Source organism: Pelobates fuscus, chromosome 5 (assembly GCF_036172605.1).
Source record: "Pelobates fuscus isolate aPelFus1 chromosome 5, aPelFus1.pri, whole genome shotgun sequence".
In the NCBI taxonomy this organism is placed as follows: Eukaryota; Metazoa; Chordata; class Amphibia; order Anura; family Pelobatidae; genus Pelobates; species Pelobates fuscus.
This window is the reverse complement of record NC_086321.1, coordinates 321,266,647-321,289,170: the sequence shown is the minus strand read 5'-3', so window position 1 is coordinate 321,289,170 and position 22,524 is coordinate 321,266,647.

The window sequence follows — 22,524 nt, the reverse complement described above, 5'->3', positions numbered from 1 at the left end:
ACTTTTTAGTGTTTTTGCCAATGATATACGGCAGGTTGCTTCCACACTGTCATTCTCTGAAGTTCTGCCTGTGCATAACACTCAGAACGACAGGCGGCTGCGTATTAGGGACTTTAACTTGTGGCTTGGTGAATGGTGTCGGGAGCAAGGATTTGGCTTTATTGCTCATGGTAGCTCTGTTTGGAATGGAAATAAACTGTACAAAAAAGATGGTTTGCATCTTTCTCAAAAGGGAACAAATGTTCTCAGTGAGCAGTTCAGAGGTTTTGCTAGGATGTATTTAAACTAGGAGGGGGGGGCAAAAGGGTGATAAAACATCAATCCAATTGTCCCCCAAAACAAGGACAGAAGGTGCCTGTAGCAAGTGTGTTAAAAAATGATAAGCTTAGAGTCATGTCTACAAATGCTCGCAGTTTAGGGAATAAGATCCATGAACTTGTGGCAATAATGGCAACTGATAGTGTAGATCTAGTCGCTGTTACTGAGACATGGTATAATGAGAAAAATGACTGGGACATAGCAATACCAGGGTACTCTTTATATAGAAAAGACAGGGAAGGCAAGAAAGGGGGAGGGGTGGCCCTGTATGTAAAGGATAGCATAAAATCTAGCCTAATAAAGGTTAGTGAGGCGACCATAGAGTCCGTTTGGGTTACGTTAGAATTTGGTAATCACACAGTAACTCGTGTAGGTGTGATTTATAGGCCCCCAGGACAAATTGAAGAGTTAGATAATCTACTAGTTGAAGAAATAGCTAAAATGACAATGAAGGGGGAAGTTATCATCATGGGTGACTTTAATCTTCCTGATGTGAATTGGAAAACAAAAATAGCTACTTGTGCCAGGAGCACACATATTCTAAACTCCCTACTGGGATTGTCTCTAAAACAAGTCGTTGAGGAGCCAACTCGTAAAGAGGCCATACTAGATTTAGTGTTAACAAATGGAGATTTGGTATCAGATATTACTGTAGGTGAAAGTTTAGGATCCAGTGATCATCAGTCAGTGTGGTTTAATATAAGAACAGTGACTGAGTCACACCACACAAAAACAAAAGTTTTAGACTTTAGAAAAACAGACTTTTCTAAAATTAGAATATGTGTAAAGGAGTCATTATCAGACTGGAGCAATTTAAATGGAGTCCAAAAGAAATGGGATTATTTAAAAGTTGCACTACTGAAGGCAACAGAAAATTGCATTAGGCTTGTCAGTAAAAGCAAAAAATTCAAGAAACCACTGTGGTACTCCGCAGATGTGGCCAAAATAGTAAAAAACAAAAAGTTAGCATTTAGTAATTATAAAAAAACCCAGAGTGAGGAAGACAGAATGACCTATAAGATTAGGCAGAAAGAGGCTAAACAAGTTATAAGAGCTTCCAAATCACACACAGAAGAGAAAATAGCACAGTCAGTAAAAAAGGGGGACAACACTTTTTTTAGATATATAAATGAGAAAAGAAAAGTAAAACAAGGATTAGTCAGATTAAAAACAAAAGAAGGAAGGTATGTAGATGAGGATAAAGGTCTAGCTGACTGCCTCAATGAATATTTTTGTTCGGTATTTACAGATGAAAATGAAGGAAAGGGACCTCAGTTAAGAAAAAGGATAAATGAGTCATTTATTACACGTGGGTTTACAGAGGAAGAGGTTCTATTTCAACTGTCAAAAGTAAAGACAAATAAGTCAATGGGACCTGATGGAATACACCCAAAGCTATTAAAAGAGCTTAGTGGTGTACTAGCAAAACCATTAACAGATTTATTTAACCAATCATTGATAACAGGAGTAGTCCCAGAAGATTGGAAGTTAGCGAATGTTGTGCCCATTCACAAGAAAGGTAATAGGGAGGAGTCGGGCAACTATAGGCCAGTAAGCCTTACTTCAGTAGTGGGGAAAGTGATGGAAACCATGGATAGGATTGTTGAACATCTAAAAACACATGGATTTCAAGATCAGAGACAACATGGGTTTACTTCAGGGAGATCATGCCAAACTAATCTTATTGATTTTTTTGATTGGGTAACTAAAATTATAGATCAGGGTGGTGCAGTAGACATTGCTTACCTAGATTTCAGTAAGGCTTTTGACACTGTTGCACATACAAGGCTTATCAATAAACTACAATCTTTGAGTTTGGATTCCAATATTGTTGAATGGGTAAGGCAGTGGCTGAGTGACAGGCAACAGAGGGTTGTAGTCAATGGAGTATATTCGAAGCTTGGGCTTGTCACCAGTGGGGTACCTCAGGGATCTGTACTTGGACCCATTCTCTTTAATATTTTTATTAGTGATATTGCAGAAGGTCTTGATGGTAAGGTGTGTCTTTTTGCGGATGATACTAAGATATGTAACAGGGTTGATGTTCCAGGAGGGATAAGCCAAATAGAAAATGATTTAGGTAAACTAGAAAAATGGTCAGAGTTGTGGCAACTGACATTTAATGTGGATAAGTGCAAGATAATGCATCTTGGACGTAAAAACCCAAGGGCAGAGTACAGAATATTTGATAGAGCCCTAACCTCAACATCTGAGGAAAGGGATTTAGGGGTGATTATTTCTGATGACTTAAAGGTAGGCAGACAATGTAATAGAGCAGCAGGAAATGCTAGCAGAATGCTTGGTTGTATAGGGAGATGTATTAGCAGTAGAAAGAGGGAAGTGCTCATGCCATTGTACAGAACACTGGTGAGACCTCACTTTGAGTACTGTACACAGTACTGGAGACCCTATCTTCAAAAGGATATTGATACCTTAGAGAGAGTTCAAAGAAGGGCTACTAAACTGGTTCATGGATTGCCGGATAAAACTTACCAGGAAAGGTTAAAGGATCTTAACATGTATAGCTTGGAGGAAAGACGAGACAGGGGGGGATATGATAGAAACATTTAAATACATAAAGGGAATCAACACAGTAAAGGAGGAGACTATATTTAAAAGAAGAAAAACTACCACAACAAGAGGACATAGTCTTAAATTAGAGGGACAAAGGTTTAAAAATAATATCAGGAAGTATTACTTTACTGAGAGGGTAGTGGATGCATGGAATAGCCTTCCTGCTGAAGTGGTAGAGGTTAACACAGTAAAGGAGTTTAAGCATGCGTGGGATAGGCATAAGGCTATCCTAACTATAAGATAAGCCCAGGGACTAATGAAAGTATTTAGAAAACTGGGCAGACTAGATGGGCCGAATGGTTCTTATCTGCCGTCACATTCTATGTTTCTATGTTTCTATAAGGGGTAACTTACTAATATCAATTTATGCAACTAAAATATAATTTAGAACAAGAACAATTTTTCTTATTTATACAGGTTGATCTCTAAACATTTATTGTAGTTTAAAGTCAAATTACTGTGAGTATTGGTGTGGAGCTCTGTTATACACTCAGACACACCAACAGTATAGAGCTCTTAGAAAAGAGAGACATTAGCATAGAAAAGAGGGACAGAGGTATTTGGGCTCAAAATAGGGACTGTCCCTCCTAAATAGGGACACTTGTGAGGTATACAATTGTCCCAAAGAACATTTTTTTAATATATATTTGTGGCGAAAGTGACCTCGCCACTGGTTTTTGGAGGGGCCTGTTTGCCAGCCTCCTGCCCTGCAACTATGGCCCTGGGATGTATTGCCCTTTAAGGAACTGATTTGGGCGTAATGGATTTTTATAATGCTGTTTCTGGCCCTTTAATTACTTTGGAGCAGTGTTGCAACTTTAAATGGGCACTTCGGATACAGCCGAAGTGGCCGCCATTCGACAAACAAACATGTGGCGGCGGCCATTTTAACTCATTAGAACGCGGTCAGCGGTGTGTGCAGCCAAATCTATGGAACTGTTTTCGGCTACCCAATTGCACTTCGACACTGCGGCTGGAGACTAAGTCCTGTTCGAAGATTCGAACACTTAATCGAATGGGACTTAGTCATTTTTTTCTGTGTAAAATAGACCGACCACACAGCCCAAATCCATGGGACTGTTTTGGGCATGAAAATGTGCTTGCGGTCGGTCATAAAGGACTTCCCGCTAACTTTTTAAGTACTGGCCGAATTTGGCTGAATTATAGTTATGTTTATATTTAAAGTATGCTTGTTCTGAAAATGAAGATTGGATGTCTGGTTTTAAAGTTATAGTATATGTGCAAAAAGTATATTTTTCCTGCCTGTGATAATTACTTTAACCCATTGTGTTCAGTAATTATATCACAGGCAGAGGGGAGGGCTTGTGTGTAATTGGTGGGAGTGCTTGTACTGTATACTACGTGTTTATTGGTTGTTTTATCATGAAACTGCTTGTATTCAGCAATTTTAATTTAAAACAAAACAAAAAAACAACACAGAAAATAGTTTTAAAACATTATTTAAAACATGAGCTGAACTGGAAGCTGAATTCTGTGCTGAGCTAATTTTCCATCTTACCTATTCTGGTCATGATTTTTAAGTTCAGTAAATAAACCATTCAGACTTGTCAGGGCTGCTTTGCAAGGTCATTTTAACATTAACGTCTAACATCTAGAAACTTTTTTTTAAATTTACATTCTATTGATTGTGTCAATATGTGAAATCTGTTCATGCAAAGTTTATATTAAACATTCTGAACCCTGATCTTGAAGACAGCATTGAAAGTCATGTTTCAGTGTTTGCAGATGACACAAAACTTTGTAAAATAATACAATGTGAGCAAGATATTACTTTGCTGCAGAAGGATTTAGATAGACTGGAGGACTGGGCACTCAAATGGCAGATGAAATTTAATGTTGAAAAATGCAAAGTTATGCACTTCGGCGTAAAGAATACACAAGCAACGTATACCCTTAATGGAAGCGAATTAGGGATAACAACACACGAAAAGGACTTGGGAATTGTTATAGACAACAAACTATGCAACAATGTGCAATGTCAATCAGCAGTGGCCAAGGCCAGTAAGGTATTGTCATGCATGAAAAAGGGCATTCATTCTCGGGACGAGAATATCATTTTGCCTCTCTATAAATCACTGGTAAGACCACATATTGAATATGCTGTGCAATTTTGGGCACCTGTTCTAAAGAAGGATATCATGGCACTAGAAAAAGTGCAGAGGCGGGCTACAAAATTAATAAAAGGAATGGAACATATCAGCTATGAAGAAAGGTTAACAAATTTAAACCTATTTAGTTTAGAAAAACGTCGCCTGAGAGGGGATATGATAACATTATACAAATATATTCGGGGCCAATACAAACCATTGTGTGGAAATCTATTCACAAACCGGACTTTACATAGGACACGAGGCCATGCGTTTAGACTGGAAGAAAGAAGATTTCGTCTAAGGCAAAGGAAAGGTTTTTTTACTGTAAGAACAATCAGGATGTGGAATTCTCTGCCTGAAGAAGTGGTTTTATCAGAGTCCATACAGATGTTCAAACAGCTACTAGATGCATACTTGCAAAGACAGAATATTCAAGGATATAATCTTTCAATGTAGGGTAATAACTGCTTGATTCAAGGATAAATCTGACTGCCATTCTGGGGTCAATAAGGAATTTTTTGTCCTAGCTTGTTGCAAAATTGTGCTTCAAACTGGGGTTTTTTTTATTTGTTTGTTTTTTTCTCTTTTGGATCAACAGCAAAAAACAGGTGTGAGGAAGGCTGAACTTGATGGACGCAAGTCTCTTTTCAGCTATCTAACTATGTAACTATGTAACCACACTTCTAAAATAATTCATCAAATTACAGATAAACCTGAATAGCTGAGTCAAGAAAACAATATTGCCAAAATCATAAAATGAATCCAAAACTCGGAAAGAGACTAAGATAATTGATTTAATTAAGCTAAATCATAACAAAAAATGAAACCACAAATTAAACTAGAGAGCTATGCAATGCCAATGCTTGTTCTTGGCAAAATATTAGCAAAAACGTTGTTCTCTCCATTGATTTTCAAAATTAAGTTATGGAGCCATAAATGTTTTTAGTTTTGTAATTTTGTGTGTGTAGATATATAGATATATCTATATAGATTAATATATATATATATACCGTATTTATCGGCGTATAACACGCACTTTTTCTCCCTGAAAATAGGGGGAAAATGATGGGTTAGTGTTATACGCCGATATCCCATATTTACTTACCTGTCTTGAAGTGTGGGCCGGTGTTCATCGCGCACCGCGGTACTGGAACTTCAATTTCAGCTTCCGGGTTTCCGGCGGGACTGAAAGGAAGTGCGCACACTATTGTGTGCACACTTCCTTTCAGTCCCGCCGGAAACCGGAACCTGAAATTGAAGTTCCAGTACCGCGGTGCGCGCTGTGAAGCCGGCCCACGCTTCAAGACAGGTAAGTAAATATAGGACAAGAGGGAAAGTGCACTAGGGGGCACTATGGGAGGGGGGGGGCACTATGGGAGGGGGAGGGGGCGGGAACACTATGGGAGGGGGTGGAGAATACTATGGGAGGGGGGAAGAATACTATGGAAAGGGGGGGAACACTATGGGATGAGGGGGGAACACTATGGGAGGGGGGGAGAATACTATGGGAGGGGGGGAGAATACTATGGAAATGTGGGGAACACTATAGGATGAGGGGGGAACACTATGGGAGGGGGTGGAGAATACTATGGGATGGGGGGAGAATACTATGGAAAGGGGGGGAACACTATGGGAGGGGGAGGAGAATACTATGGGAGGGGGTGGAGAATACTATGGGAGGGGTTGGAGAATACTATGGAAAGGGGGGGGAACACTATGGGATGAGGGGGGGGAATACTATGGGAGGGGGGAAATTTCCTGGAATTTCCTTCTGAAAATGAGGTGCGTGTTATACGCCGGTGCGTGTTATACGCCGATAAATACGGTATATCTATATATATATATATATATATATATAGTTGATTTCTTCTGTAGTCCATTTATGAGTGAGACACTGACTCACTGATCCACCTAACAAGGATATACAGCAAGGACTTCAGAATGTTGTTCGGACTAGAGAAATGCAGGCGGATGTTATCAAAAAGAGGGAAGATGATCAGGACAGAAGTAGTTGAAGTTCCAGAAGGCCAAATAGAAGATGTAGAGAACAGCTGCAAGTCCCTGTGGGTACCACAAATGCATGATAACCATGAGGAAGAGGCAAGGAGGATAGCAACATCCCAGTACCTCCAAAGAGTCAGACAGGTCCTGAAGTCCCAGCTCAATGGCAAGAACAAGATCCAAGCCATCAACACATATGCCTTATCGGTCATCAGGTACCCAGCTGGAATAATAACCTGGCCAAGAAAAGAACTGGTCACTATGGATGTCAAGACCAGGAAACTACTCACTATGAATGGAGGATTCCACCCGAAATCCAGCACCCAGAGACTGTACACATGCCAGAAGGAAGGAGGTCGGGGCCTGATGAGTGTCAAGGCCACAGTCCTGGATGAAACACAGAGCATCCACAAGTACATCATGAAGATGGCTCCCAACGATGAACTGCTAAGGGAATGCTTGAGACTTCCAAAGATCGAGGATGCAGAAATAGAGGAGGTTCCTTGGCAAGACAAACCTCTCCATGGGGTGTACAACCGGCAGATAGTGGATGTGGCTCACATGACAAAATCCTATCAGTGGTTGGAGGCAGGACTAAAAGACAGCACTAAGGCACTAATCTTAGCAGCACAGGAGCAGGCACTCAGCACCAGATCAATAGAAGCTGGAGGCTACTACACCAGGCAAGACCCAAGGGGCAGACTGTGCAAAGAGGCCTCTGTGACAGTCCAGCACCTAGCAGTCGGATGCAAGATGATAGCAGGAACAGCATACACGGAGAGACACAACCAAGTTGCTGGGATTGTGTACCGAAACATCAGCACAGAATATAGACCTGCCTAAGTCCAGATGGGAGATACCACAAAGGGTAGTTGAGAATGACAGGGCTAAGATCCTGTGGGACTTCAAGATCCAGACAGATAAGCAAGTGCTGGCCAACCAACACGACATCGTGGTGGTAGACAAGGAACGAAAGACTGCAGTCGTGGTGAATGTGGCAACACCCAGTGACTATAACATCTGGAAAAAGGAACATGATAAGGTGTACAAATACCAAGGACTGAAAGAAGAACGATAAAGGATGTGGAAAGGGAAGGCAATGGGGAAGAGTGAATTGCAGTCTAAAATCTTAACAGGGTACATACAGAGCCACCATCAGGGCATGACAGCCATGACAGTTGTCATTGGCCCGGCGGTCCTGGGGGCCAGACTGCTCTGGGAGCTCCGGGCCCCACATTACCTATGTACACATATATATGTATATATATATATATATATATATATATATAGAGAGAGAGAGAGAGAGAGAGAGAGAGAGAGAGAGAGAGAGAGATATTTTCGCTATATATATATGTGTACTTGCGGGCCCCCGGCTATCTGTTTGTTGCAGAGGGGGCACACAGCAACCTCTCACTTCTCTTCCCAGCAGCTCCCCTGTCTAAATCTCGTGTGTCCTTCGACCGTGCTCCACTCGTCACGCAGGCCTCGAGAGTTAGACTGGGGAGCTGTTGGTTTCTATGTGTTTTATATCTTCTTCTCCTGTGCTGGATCCTGAGATCAGGAAATCTAAATTGCCATATTAGTCCAGTGTTGTAGATGCCAAAAAATAAGGCATCACAGTTTCTTTGAATACATTTTGTATTGGACTTGCAGAAATTTGTAGTTACTAGCTTTCCTGATTTCCTTATTTTATGAAATCTAAAGTATTACTGACCAAAATGCAACAAGCAAGATATGAGAGCTGTAATGCAAAGATTAAAGCAGCAAATGTTTAGGGTGCCGAAAATCTGCCCTGGGTGAGGAGAATTGGGAAAAGAAAACACACGTTCAATTAGGAGATAGCAAGTAAAGAAGTAACTAGCAAAAAAATAAATGAATACACTAATAAAAGCCTGTTATATATATATACTCATACATTAATATTATCGCTGTAGTGTAAAAAATATATACCGGTCCAAGGAGAAGGAGAAAAATACTCATGTAAAATCTCTGTAGAGTACCAAAAAGTCCCAATTATATTTACCTGGGGTCTGCCGGGACAGAGGCTGTAGTAGGGGATAGGTGCAGTAGTGTGTGTGTGTGAGGGGTGCAATGTGTGTGTGCTTAAAAGTTTGTGTGAGGAGTGCAGTGTGTGTGTGTGAGGGGTGCAGTGTGTGTACGGCGGTGCATTGTGTGCGTGTGGGGTACAGTGTGTGCATGAGGGGTACAGTGTGTGTGATGGGTAGTGTGTGGGGGGCAGTGTGTGTATGGAGGGCAGTGCATGTGCATGGGGGGCAGTGTGCATGCATGGGTGGCAGTGTGTGTATGGGGGCAGTGTGTATGGGGACAGTGTGTATAAGGGGTACTGTGTGTGTGAGGGTTACAGTGTGTGGGGTTAGTATGTGTGTGTGTAGGGGGCAGTGTGTGTATGTTGGGGCAGTGTGTGTATACAGGGGAAATTAATATGAACTTTTTGTTAATTTAAGAAAAAAAAATTCATATCTCCCCTTCCTACTTACCTTTGCCTGGGAGTGGGGGACAGTACTAAGCCCTGGTGGTCCGGTGGAGAAGCCCTGGTGGTCCCAGTGGTGGCAGTGAAATCTAGCAGCTCCTGAGGCTAGAGTTCACTCAACGCGAGATTCGGAGTGTTGCCATGGTAAGGAGAACCTGACGGAGCTGCAGGTTAGAGCTCCCCCAGGTCATCTCTCCCTCTCTCCACTGCCGGCTGCCAGCATTACACTGCTAGTGGGCCGGTGTTCCCAGTGAAGGAGATCGCTGATCTCCCCTGTGGTCCAACAGAGCCAGCAAGGGAGAATAAGGCACGGTTCCCGGTGCTATGATCATATGATCACAGCACCAGGGAAATATTTTGCGGTACCCCTGTGTGTTATAGTGTATCTCTGTGTTTATTCTGTTATTTAATTGTTAGATGGATTCACTGATAGAACATTACTGGTCACAGTTCCTGCAGTCAATCGTGTATATAACATTTCTTGATGTATAGGAGCATGATCTATTGATGTGATATGTTTTACTGTTGTGAGTGGCTATGGTATTTGTGTAGATATGCTGATACATTTTGCAACATGGTTTATTGCCAGGTGTGAAGTCCTTCTCTGTTTCAAACCTCTCTGTGGGCAGTTTCCTACTAACAGCAGACAACCAAAAAGAGAATAGAGAGTATGAAGTCACCCTGATGCCAGATTATCTAGGTTTGCATCTTTTATCAACCTATATTGACCTTGTGGAAAGACAGATCCATTTTAACTCTAAATGTCAGAACCAGTGTTTACTTTAGGGAACTTGCAGGGAGTGTGGAAATACTTCTTTTAAAAAAAAAAAAAATTACCGGTAATTTGTATTGAGGCACATTTATTACAGACACTGTTTTTGTAATAGTGACATTGCCAGACGGTTATGCTTAGAAGTGTTATGATATAGCATAAACAATGGCATACTTCCTCAAAGTAGCTGAGCTCACACATAATAACATTTGTATAGTGCTAGATGACATTGCACTCGTAGTCACATAAAGATTATTCAGGCTTCTTTTAAATTAAAGACCTAACATAGCATAAGTGCCCCAAGTAGGAAAATAGTAGGCTCTAAGAATACACTAGGTCAGGGGTGGGCAATCTGCGGCCCTCTAGATGTTTTGGACTACATCTCCCATAATGCTCTTAGGGCCATAATGCTAGCAAAGCATCAAGGAAGATGTAGTCCAAAACATCTGGAGGGCCGCAGATTGCCCACCCCTGCACTAGGTGATTAAAATCTAATGAACAAACAAAACACTACTACCTGATTCAACTAATAGTGCAGAACAAATTGGTAGTGTAAGAAGAGTAGACTTGCCTAGCATTGTACCGGACTCTAGGATAAGGTAGCTCAGCTGGGATATATAACCCTAGGTGGTATATATGTTAGAGCTCAATGCACTCCACATGTTAATTTAAGTGCCATATGTGGCGAAATTAACCTCGCCACTTGTGCCTGGAGAGGACTGCTTGCCAGCCTCTTGCCAAGTGATTATGGTCACGGGAAGATATGGCCCTTTAAGTACAAGATTTGGGCATAATAGATTTGTGTTGTGCTGCTGCTGGCCCTTTAAGAACCATCTGGGGCATACTGTGACTTTTGGGAACAATGCCCTTTAAGACTATGGCCCCTGGAAGATATTGCCTGTTAAAGAATATTTTAGCAGATTGGATTTTAAAAGACTTGCTGCCCCTTTAAATTGTATTGGAGCAGTTCTGCAGCTTTAAATTGGCACTTAGTTTTCAGCTGCAGAGACTAAGTCCCGTTCGGCAGTTTGAACTCACTGCTGTACTAAGCTAAATGCATGAACGGCCCCATTCGTGCATTCAAATGGGACTTAGTCATTTTTCTGTGTAAAATAGACCGACCGCACAGCCCAAATCTATGGAACTGTTTTGGGCAGGAAAATGTGCTTGTGGTCGGTCATAAAGGACTCCCAGCTAACTTTTTTTTATCTACTGGGGGGATTAGTATGATTTTTGGTTAGGTTTATATTTAAAGTATGCTGATTCTGAATATGTATGTTTTAGGTGAATATGATGCATATTTTTAAAGTTACAGTATATGTATATAAAGTGTATTTTTCCTGCCTGTGATAAATTACATTAACCCATTGTGTTCAGTAATTATATCACAGGCAGAGGGGAGGGATTGTATGTTGGTGCTGGGTGTGGTTTACGGTTTTCCTGTAAATGATTGGTTGTACTGTGTCCCACCCTGTGGGATGTCCCCTTGCATGGGGACTTGCATAAAAGCCAGTGTGTGGTCATTAAAATCAGATCATCTTGTACCTTTCTTGAAGCCTTGGCTCATGTTTGGGGGATCGGAGAACTACACTCTGGGGATTGCTATAATCACTATACTCCCCAGGGTATGATCACTAAGCTCTGCTAAGAGCTTGTTCCTGTTTCTGCTCTCTGGGGAAAGAGAGGTTCACCCACTGGAAGCTGGACCCTGGCCTTGGATCCAGGGTGGGTGGAGACGGCGAGACCCCGGCGCAGCTGCATCGCTGGAAGTGGGGTCTACAGTGCTGATGGTGTCGGTTGGAGTGCTTGGAGTCCTCAGCGAGCACGAGGCGCATCGATTGGCGGAGGTACTCAGTCGGAGTACCAGCGGTCCGTCACACCATACATGTCTATATTCAAGGTATAATGAGTGTGTAAGTGACATTTATTTAAAAAAAAAGAAAACTTTTAGGAAAATGAATGAGCCATAAGCAACAAAACAAAAGTCTGAAGTGTTCACAACTCTGTTAATTGCCTGCTAATGGTAAAATAATGCAGTGGCCCTGCCAGCAGCCTCCTATTTGAGATAAGTTAAGGAACTCACAAGATAACTGAACCAAAGTTTATAGGCCTGACCAGCACTTGAGAAAGCAAAAAAATGTTGTGAATACATTATTTATTACTTTTTTTTTCATATAATTTATAGCATATCAAGTGTTTAAGTACTTACCGTATATACTCGAGTATAAGCCGACCCGAATATAAGCCGAGGCCCCTAATTTTACCCCAAAAAACTGGGAAAACTTATTGACTCGAGTATAAGACTAGGGTGGAAAATGCAGCAGCTACTGGTAAATTTCTAAATAAAATTAGATCCTAAAAAAGTTATATTAACTGAATATTTATTTACAGTGTGTGTATATAATGAATGCAGTGTGTGTGTGTATGAATGCAGTGTGTATATGAATGCTGTGTGTGTATGCAGTGTGTATGCATGCAGTGTGTATATAATGAATGGAGTGCAGTGTGTGTATATGAGTGCAGTGTGTGCAGTGTGTATGCAGTGTGTATATAATGAATGCAGTGTGTGAGTGCAGTGTGTATATAATGAATGCAGTGCAGTGTGAATGCAGTGTGTATGTATGAGTGCAGTGTGTATGTATGAATGCAGTGTGTGTATGAATGCAGTGTGTATATAATGAATGGAGTGCAGTGTGTGTATATGAGTGCAGTGTGTGTGTGTATGAGTGCAGTGTGTGTGTGTATGAGTGCAGTGTGTATGAGTGCAGTGTGTATATAATGAATGCAGTGCAGTGTGTGTATATGAGTGCAGTGTGTGAGTGCAGTGTGTATATAATGAATGCAGTGCAGTGTGTGTATGAGTGCAGTGTGAATGCAGTGTGTATGTATGAGTGCAGTGTGTATGTATGAATGCAGTGTGTATGCAGTGTGTGTATAATGAATGCAGTGCAGTGTGTGTATGAGTGTGTGTATGAATGCAGTGTGTGTGAGTGCAGTGTGTGTGTGTGTGTGAGTGCAGTGTGTGTGTGTGTGTGAGTGCAGAGCATTGGTGGGGGTGGGCATTTTATTAATTATTATTATTTAATTATTATTGTAATATATATATTTTTTATGTTATTATTTTTTTTATTATTATTATTTTTTTATTTTATTATTATTTTTTTTATTTATTTTTTCGTCCCCCCTCCCTGCTTGTTAGCTGGCCAGGGAGGGGGGCTCTCACTCCCTGGTGGTCCAGTGGATGGGCTGTAGGAGGGGGGCTGTCAGGAAGCTGTAACTTACCTTCACCGCAGCTCCTGTCAGTTCCCTTCTCTCTCCTCCGACCGTGCAGCTCCCAGGTCAGCTCCCTCTGCAACTCTCGCGGCCGCGCGGAGCGTTGCCACGGTAATCCGTGGCAACGCTCTGACCCTGCGGCTCTCGCGAGAGTTGCAGAGGAAGCTGACCTGGGAGCTGCACGGACGGAGGAGAGAGAAGGGAGCTGACAGGAGCTGCGGTGAAGGTAAGTTACAGCTTCCTGACAGCCCCCTGTCCTTGTCTGTATTATACAAAAAATGTGCTGAAAAACTCGTCTTATACTCGAGTATATACGGTAATATTTTTTATAATAATATTTATACTCTTGAATAAAATCCTGAACTTAATGAAATGTTGACCAAACCGTGATTGCTGTATACTCTTCCTGGTTTAAAACAGTTGACTTTCAAGCTACAAGACCACAAGTACCATTTTCTTTGCATTGTCTGATTTTGGGAAGAGGAACACTGGCTAATGGAGACTTTGCCTCCACAACTTCTACCAGATTTTCCTCCCTTTAACTGAGGGTTTAAGGGTTAGTTTTTCTATAAGTACTACATGGAAATCTTGATCCAGGTTTCTGTGTTGCACCAATCTGTGCTGTTCCAACCTGGTGATTTCTGATGTGTAGGGAAGAGAAGGGGAGTGGGAAATATTAGCTTGGTGTACCACTACTGTTTCAGGAGATATAAATAAAGACACTGCAAGCTATTAGTGTATAGCAGCGATGTTTCGGGAGATAAAGGAAGGAAGTACACACCTCAACAGGAAACACGTGCAAAAGAGAATAAACCATAGAGTTAGTGATGTGGAATTATTAAAAATTATTATTGTACTTGTATTGAATTATTGTACTAACTCCATTTTAACCTTATATTGTGACAATCCTCCATTTTGTCCTCCTAACCTGACTTCTTCAAATCCTCCATTTTGTCCTCATGACTTAACTTGTTCATTTTAAAACTACCTTACGTGACTGAACTTCTCAAACCCAATTAATACAGTAGACAAAGACCGTGTTTCCTACAAGGACAAGTACCAGGAGGTGCTGGCTACTCCTTAAGACTTGCCGGCTACTCCTTAGGACTTGTAAGATAGTATAGTTTGAAGGCCACGAGAACACAGTAGTAATGAAATGTTCTATTCATAAGAGACCTTGCACCTGGACATGAGGCCTGATATCACTGACTGTGTAAAATGACGCTCAAGCCCCCCTTTCCACCGAGTAAACCTCATGCTGGGAAAGATGGCGCCTGAGCCTTCTGTCCACACCCTTGTCCAGAACAATACCACCTCCCGGTGGAAGGACACCTAGCTGGTCACTCAAACCCCTGAGCCAATTAATAATATTGGTGGGTGGACACGAAGTTAGTCACATAATGTTTAATCCAATCAATGATGTTTATTTGTTATTATCTGATATTCAATGATGATATCATTTTGCTTTTAAAAAGATCTGCACAACTGTTTTCCAACCAGATTGCATTAAATTTTCTGAAGTGCTTTTAACCTGAACTCCATGTGTCAGTGTGAGCTTACTTCTGCGTATACGCAATTTAATCATCTCAGATTTGGACAGGAACAGATAGACTTTGAACATTTTGGTTTACTTTCAAAAAGTACCATAACAACTTGGCTCCCAACGTGGGGCATCGGGCTATGGCCTCTGGCCGGTGAGCCGTCCTAAGGAAGATGCTGTTGGACGGGGGAATCCTGGGGGTAGGAAGGGAGACTGATCACCTCCAAGTACACGGTAGAGACTTCTGCAGAGCCACCGGTATGTTCCGGCCCCTTTGATTGACCCGTCCACGTGTCTGTGACTGCTTCCCGGGAGGACATCAAAGACAGGTAATATCTTGCCCGGTGTCTCGTTACTCACTTGTTTACCTGCATTTTAGTCTATCTGTTGCCTGGGTGTGTTTGAATTGTGTTTGAATTGTTCGCCTGTTTCCCCATTTTGAGATAAAGGGGGGGTGGACCTGCAGGGGATTTGCCTGGGGTTCTGTCTTGCTTGTTTTCCCCTTTTTGGGATAAAGGGGGGTGGACCTGAGAGGATTTGCCTGGGTCTTCAGTGTGTCTGTCTATCTGTTTGTATTTTACCCCTTTTGGGATAAAGGGGGGTGGACCTGTGGATTCGTTCCTGGGGGTCTTCTGTTGCCTGTTTTACCTCTTTTAGGAACCACTGTGCTGTGGTTGTAAGGAAAAAGGGGGGTGGACCTGTGGATGTGTTCCTGGGGGTCCTCTGTTGCCTGTTTACTTCTTTTAGGAGCCTCGTGGCTGTGGCTGTAAGGAAAAAGAAGTTGGTGGAACTGTGGGATCTGTGTAGAATCATAGGTTCCTGTGATCCAATGGTGTGTCACTTTGATAGCCTAGCTAGCTTCACTGTGCACGTTCGGACCATCCAGCTCTAGTTGAGTTGGGGACGTCCTGGCCCGGACCTTTCGGCTCTAGTTGAGCCGGAGATCCACTGGTTATTTAATTGTGGTAGGAGACTGAGCCTTGTGGCAGGGGACTCAGTTTCCGGGGGGGATTCAGGCAGGTATTGCTTGTTTTTCGCATCACGTGGTAGTGAGACTTATAAAGTGGGTTTTATAGGGGCACTACGGGAATGAGGATAGACGTGGCCACATTCTTGTGGACTGCAGAGTAGAGGGAGGCTGGAAAGGATTTCGGACCGGTGTTAGCTGTTATCCTTGGCCGCTGGTAGTGAGACTTATGAAAGTCGTTCTCCGAGCGGGGACACTACGAGGGTGAGAAAGGTGACTTTGGAGTAAGCACATGTAGAAGGAAAGGGATTATTGTTGATTTCATTTGAACTGTAATGCATGCACTGTATTTCAATTGTATTGTTGTCTTGTCTGTTTAATTAGGAGTCTCATGAACTCCTGTGTCTGTCTCTAAGGATTTTTCCTTGCCTTTTCCCTTTTCTATACTTCCTATATTATTATTCTATCCTCTCCTATTTCTATTGTGAGAGAAGTGATTGGTCACACACTTCTCACCTCCAATTAGTGACTAGTCTACGTTTTGGGAAGACGCACTGGGGGGGGACCCACCCCTCTCGAGTGTCAGTCCACCATTGTAGACACTGTTTAAAACCTTTTCCCCCTATATCTGGGACGCCTGTATAGGAGGGGAATGGAACAGGGTTAGAAAAGCCCAATAAGGGCTGGCTAGCGCGTGTGATCTAGTTGAAGATAGAGATTGCTAAAGTGTGTAAAGTTGCTGTGCCTTCATGTGGTAGATTACTGACAGAGAAGAAAGCAAGCTTACTGGTACAGAGTAGCAATGCTATTCAGCAGGAAGGTAGGGTTGAGGAAGAACTAGATCACAAAGGGTTAAGAATGTATGTATATTATAATAATTGTTTTTGTATTTTGTGTTAGCCATTACCCTGGTAGAGGGTGGGGGTTTTGTATTGAGTTTCACTGAAGAGTATTATTAAATGTTGTGTTTTTGTGTCCCTTTGCTTTTGCAATAATTGTAACGTAACTGTCTTTCCAGCGCTGACATGGTTAAAAAACTTCATGCTGGCTCTCTCCTTGCCTTCTGTGAGACGCGAGGGGGGAGAGGGAGGGGTGACATTCCTGGTTTTTCAGTTCTGCGTTCAGTAAAATTATTCAGAAACTAATAAGATTTAGCAATGGAACAAAGTATTTTCTCCAAGACTGTTGTATAAGATAAGGAGTCAGGGATGTAGCTCAGTGTTTATTACGAAGGTTAGGAAAGTGAATCTGATGCAGGAATAGAGAATTATTTGGACGAGTTAAAAATGTAAAGGCAAGTGTGATTTGTTGCATTGCTATGCAATGTGGATAGAGGGAATATGCAAAGTTGTTAAGCTAGATTGTGAAGAGGAAAAGTGATTAATGGCTGTAGGTATATTGTTTGCATTCCGTGAGTTTATTTATTTATTTTATTTATTTATTTATTTTCCGCCCGTGTATTGTGTCATGCTCATCCTATCTTAAAGACATGCTGTCTTCCTTAATTCCCATATATTATGAACAAAAAGGTTACGGTTACTAGGATTATCCTGCTATTAGTTTCCCTGTGTCAGGAAGGTGTCTGTGACAAGTATTGGTTAATATGTAGATAGAATATATATGTCTATCGTTTCACGTATAAGTAACAAGTGTGTTTTAGCTTTGTGTACAAAGATTGATAACATGCTGAAAGAAGGGTTATCTTAAAGAACATTTACTAAAAGAAAGTTCTAATAAACCAAGATTTCTTGAACAAATGAATAAGCCAAGTTTAAAGACTGACTAACATAATTTTTGTTGTAAGCCCAGATATTTTATTATTGCATATGCGTAGGAATTGAGACTTTGGGCATTATAGTATATTAATTCTAGATCTGTTACTAGCAGCAAGTGCCTATCCCACGCATGCTTAAAACACTTCTACTGAGTTAACCTCTACCACTCCAGTTGGAAGGCTATTCCATGCATCCACTACCCTCTCAGTAATGTAATACTTCCTGATATTATTTTTAAACCTTGGTCCCTCTATTTTTGAGACTATGTCCTCTTGTTATGGTAGTTTTCCTTCTTTTAAATATAGTCTCCACTTTTACTGTGTTGTTTCCCTTTATGTATTTAAAAATGCTTTTATCATATTTCCCCTGTCTCGTCTTTTCACCAAGCTATACCTGTCAAGATCCTTTAACCTTTCCTGGTGAATTTTACCCTGCAATCCATGAACCAGTTTAGTAGCCCTTCTTTGAACTCTCTCTAAGGTATCCATATCCTTCTGAAGATATGGTCTCCAGTACTGTATCCAGTACTCTAAGTGAGGTCCCACCAGTGTTCTGTACAATGGCATGAGCATTTCCCTCTTCCTACTGCTAATACCTCTCCCTATGCAACCAAGCATTCTACTAGCATTTTCCGCTGCTCTATTACATTGTACATTGTCATCAACAGCCAGAAACTGGAGAACAAGAAATGTGAATTAATGTATAGCCATTTATAAGCTTAACAAAATCTCCATTATCTTTTCCATTTATTTTGCAGAAGGCAATGTTATTTGTCTATTTTGTATGTTTTAAAAATACATTATCAGTGAAGAGTAGAATAAATTTTATCCCATTTACGAGACATAAAATTGTGATAATGTATATTTGTGATATAAGTAGAAATTACATTTTGAGATGTTAGATATAAATTATTAAATTAAGAACTAGAGTCAGGGATAGCGTCTGTCTCCGCGGGCACAAGACCCCGTGTGGAGAAGTGGTGGGCAAGCCATCATGGGCCACCCATGGGAGTGAAACGTTCGAGGCTTGTGGAGACAAGATGAGCATGTTAGCCTTTTATTATTTTTCTCTAGGGAAAGCATAGGGCCAGTTAATAGTTGTTGTACATGGGCTATTTGCAGCCTCCATTGCATTTCTACCTAGTCTTGATTTCTGATGTCTCCTCCATTGCTACATCACCTGTCTGCTCCCTTACCTGCCCACCCCCGCTTATTCCTCCCACCGATCCCTCCCCTTCATCTGCAGTCCCCCACTTTCCCCTACTACTCCTCCCTCTACTCCACCTTCTCCTCCTCCTACTCCTCCTTCCTGCTCTTACTCCTCCCCCTCTTCCTACTCCTTCCTCTACTCCACTTTCTCCTCCTACCCCTTCCTCTACTCCACCTTCTCCTCTCTCCTCCTACTTCTCCTCTTCTCCTCCTCCTACTCCTCCCTCTACTCCACCTTCTCCTCTCTCCTCCTACTTCTCCTCTACTCCTCCTCCTACTCCTCCCTCTACTCCACCTTCTCCTCCTCCTACTCCTTCTTCCTGCTCTTACTCCTCCTTCTTCTTCCTACTCCTCCCTCTACTCCACCTTCTCCTCCTCCTACTCCTTCTTCCTGCTCTTACTCCTCCTTCTTCTTCCTACTCCTCCCTCTACTCCACTTTCTCCTCCTACTCCTCCCTCTACTCCACCTTCTCCTCTCTCCTCCTACTTCCCCTCTACTCCTCCTCCTACTCCTCCCTCTACTCCACTTTCTCCTTCCACTCCACCTTCTCCTCTCTCCTCCTACTTCTCCTCTACTCCTCCTTCTCCTCCTCCTACTCCACCTTCTTCCCTCTCACTCTATCCGCTACTCATTCTTCCATCTCCCCACCACCATATCTGTATCCTTTATATGCTTCCTCCCTTCTTATTCCTTACCAATTTCCTCCACTCATAGACGACTCTGCCTCTACCTGACAACATTATATTTTGAAGAAAAGTTGCTCTGGCCACTCTTCCGCCACTTCCCAGGGGGGAATACCACACTAACGAAAAATTAAAATTATTCAGACATGAAAGAACTGTTTTGGGCACTCTCAAGGAAATAGTGCGGTCCTGACCCAGATTCCCATGGAAGTAAGACACCTGTAAGGGAGGTGGCTGTCCCTCATGTTTTTTCTACACTAAGTCCCCAGAAATCTCATGAAAGGAACCTGACTCATTAGAACAAAACATGAACATTCAACTTACAGATCTCTACAGAGGGGGGTCAGCAAGAGAACTGTGAATAGAAAGACAAATACCCCCCAATCTCACACAGAAATAGGTGAGGAAACCTCTTCTACTGCTCCTTATGGTTGCTTTGAACAGATGAAAGAAGAAACAAGACACCTTTCAACAGAGCATGCAGTAGCTTTACCAGATCCTGACTCCACTCTGTTTGCGGATAAAGAGGAAAGGTACCATACTGGATTTGCTGTTGCTACAGAAGATCAGGTACGTCAAGCACCTTCACTTTCCTCACTCACATCTGCTCAAGACGCTGAATTGACAGCCTTCTCAGTGGCATACAAAATGCCTGAAGGAAGACATGCCAATATCTACACTGACTCAAGACATGCCCTGGGTGCAGCACATTATTTTGGATCAATCTGGAAGATAAGAAGCACCACTCAGCTGACTAAAAACTGCCAACCAAGCCACAAGTGCACCAAGGGAAGTGGACGGAAGGGTGTCCGCTAAAGAAACTTCTATACTCACCATGTAGATCCTACCCACAGATTTCAAGCTTCTGAAAGAATGACAAGCAGCTGCTGACCCTGAAGAAATACAAAGCTGGAAAAACAGAAAGGGGCAACCCTTGAAGACGGGCTGTACTCCAACGCTCTTAAGCTCTGTTTACCCAAAAACATGTACTGGGCAGTGAGCCCATGGAACTTTATACCTATCCAAGACCCTCATGAACTCTTTGATCTCTAAAATACCCCTAAGCTAACTCTCAATATCCCTTTCAAGAATCCAGGTGACAAAGAGCTACTGGGTCAAATATGCACTAGTTATCATAGACATTTTGTCAGGATGGCCAGAAGCCTAGCCGGTCATCAATGTGACATCCAAGACCATATACCCAGTAATGCATTGTGAAAGTTGCAGAGATCACTCAGTGGATTCATTGTTCCAGATTCAAGACTCTCTCTGCAACATGAGAAGTGACATTTGTTGATTTTGACACACTTTTGACTCTAAAGAAAAAAAAAAAAAATGACTTGTTAAATAAAAAGATACCAGCAAGTAGGTGTTTGATGGCCATAATAATGCCTGACCACCTGCCATCGATGGAAAGCCGAGGACCCCAAAAGGAGACCTCGTGAAGCTAAAGAGATCCAAACGCCAAGCTCCCTCAGGATTATTTGCCCATCCTGAGTTTGTGGTGATATTAATATTGACTAAATGATCCGAGTCCACCTACGCTGATGTAGCGTGGGACAGGTTTAATACTACACCCTAGCCAAGGTTATTATGTCCATACACATAATACATGACAAGGTACTCTTGACACACCACATTCATGCTTCAGAACATAAAGAGGAGCACCCCTCTAAAGGGAAAGTTTGATTGATATATATATATATTGATGCCATAGGTGTGCCAAGGGGGGTACCAGATGATTTTGCAGTAAAAGGAAAGTTTGAGTCCATTTTCCCAACCGTCACTGCTAATAATAATAATAATATTTTGATTTGCATTTATTATATCTATTGCAACCAACAACGTTTACCTGTCACCATGACTACTTGTGCCTATGTTCCAGATAACACAAGTCCATATGGTAATGTAAGCTTGTCTATTTATGATGTCCCTCTGAAGAACTAAGAAGACTTTGAGAACCGTTACTCCAGTCATTTCTGTGCCTTTGGGTTAACACGTCTTCTGATACTAACATAATAAAGTTTTATCTCTTAGAATCTAACATTTCATAGGGGGGACTGATGTGGAATTATTAAAAATTATTATTGTACTTGTATTGAATTATTGTACTAACTCCATTTTAACCTTATATTGTGACAATCCTCCATTTTGTCCTCCTAACCTGACTTCTTCAAATCCTCCATTTTGTCCTCATGACTTAACTTGTTCATTTTAAAACTACCTTACGGGACTGAACTTCTCAAACCCAATTAATACAGTAGACAAAGACCGTGTTTCCTACAAGGACAAGTACCAGGAGGTGCTGGCTACTCCTTAAGACTTGCCGGCTACTCCTTAGGACTTGTAAGATAGTATAGTTTGAAGGCCACGAGAACACAGTAGTAATGAAATGTTCTATTCATAAGAGACCTTGCACCTGGACATGAGGCCTGATATCACTGACTGTGTAAAATGACGCTCAAGCCCCCCTTTCCACCGAGTAAACCTCATGCTGGGAAAGATGGCGCCTGAGCCTTCTGTCCACACCCTTGTCCAGAACAATACCACCTCCCGGTGGGAGGACACCTAGCTGGTCACTCAAACCCCTGAGCCAATTAATAATATTGGTGGGTGGACACGAAGTTAGTCACATAATGTTTAATCCAATCAATGATGTTTATTTGTTATTATCTGATATTCAATGATGATATCATTTTGCTTTTAAAAAGATCTGCACAACTGTTTTCCAACCAGATTGCATTAAATTTTCTGAAGTGCTTTTAACCTGAACTCCATGTGTCAGTGTGAGCTTACTTCTGCGTATACGC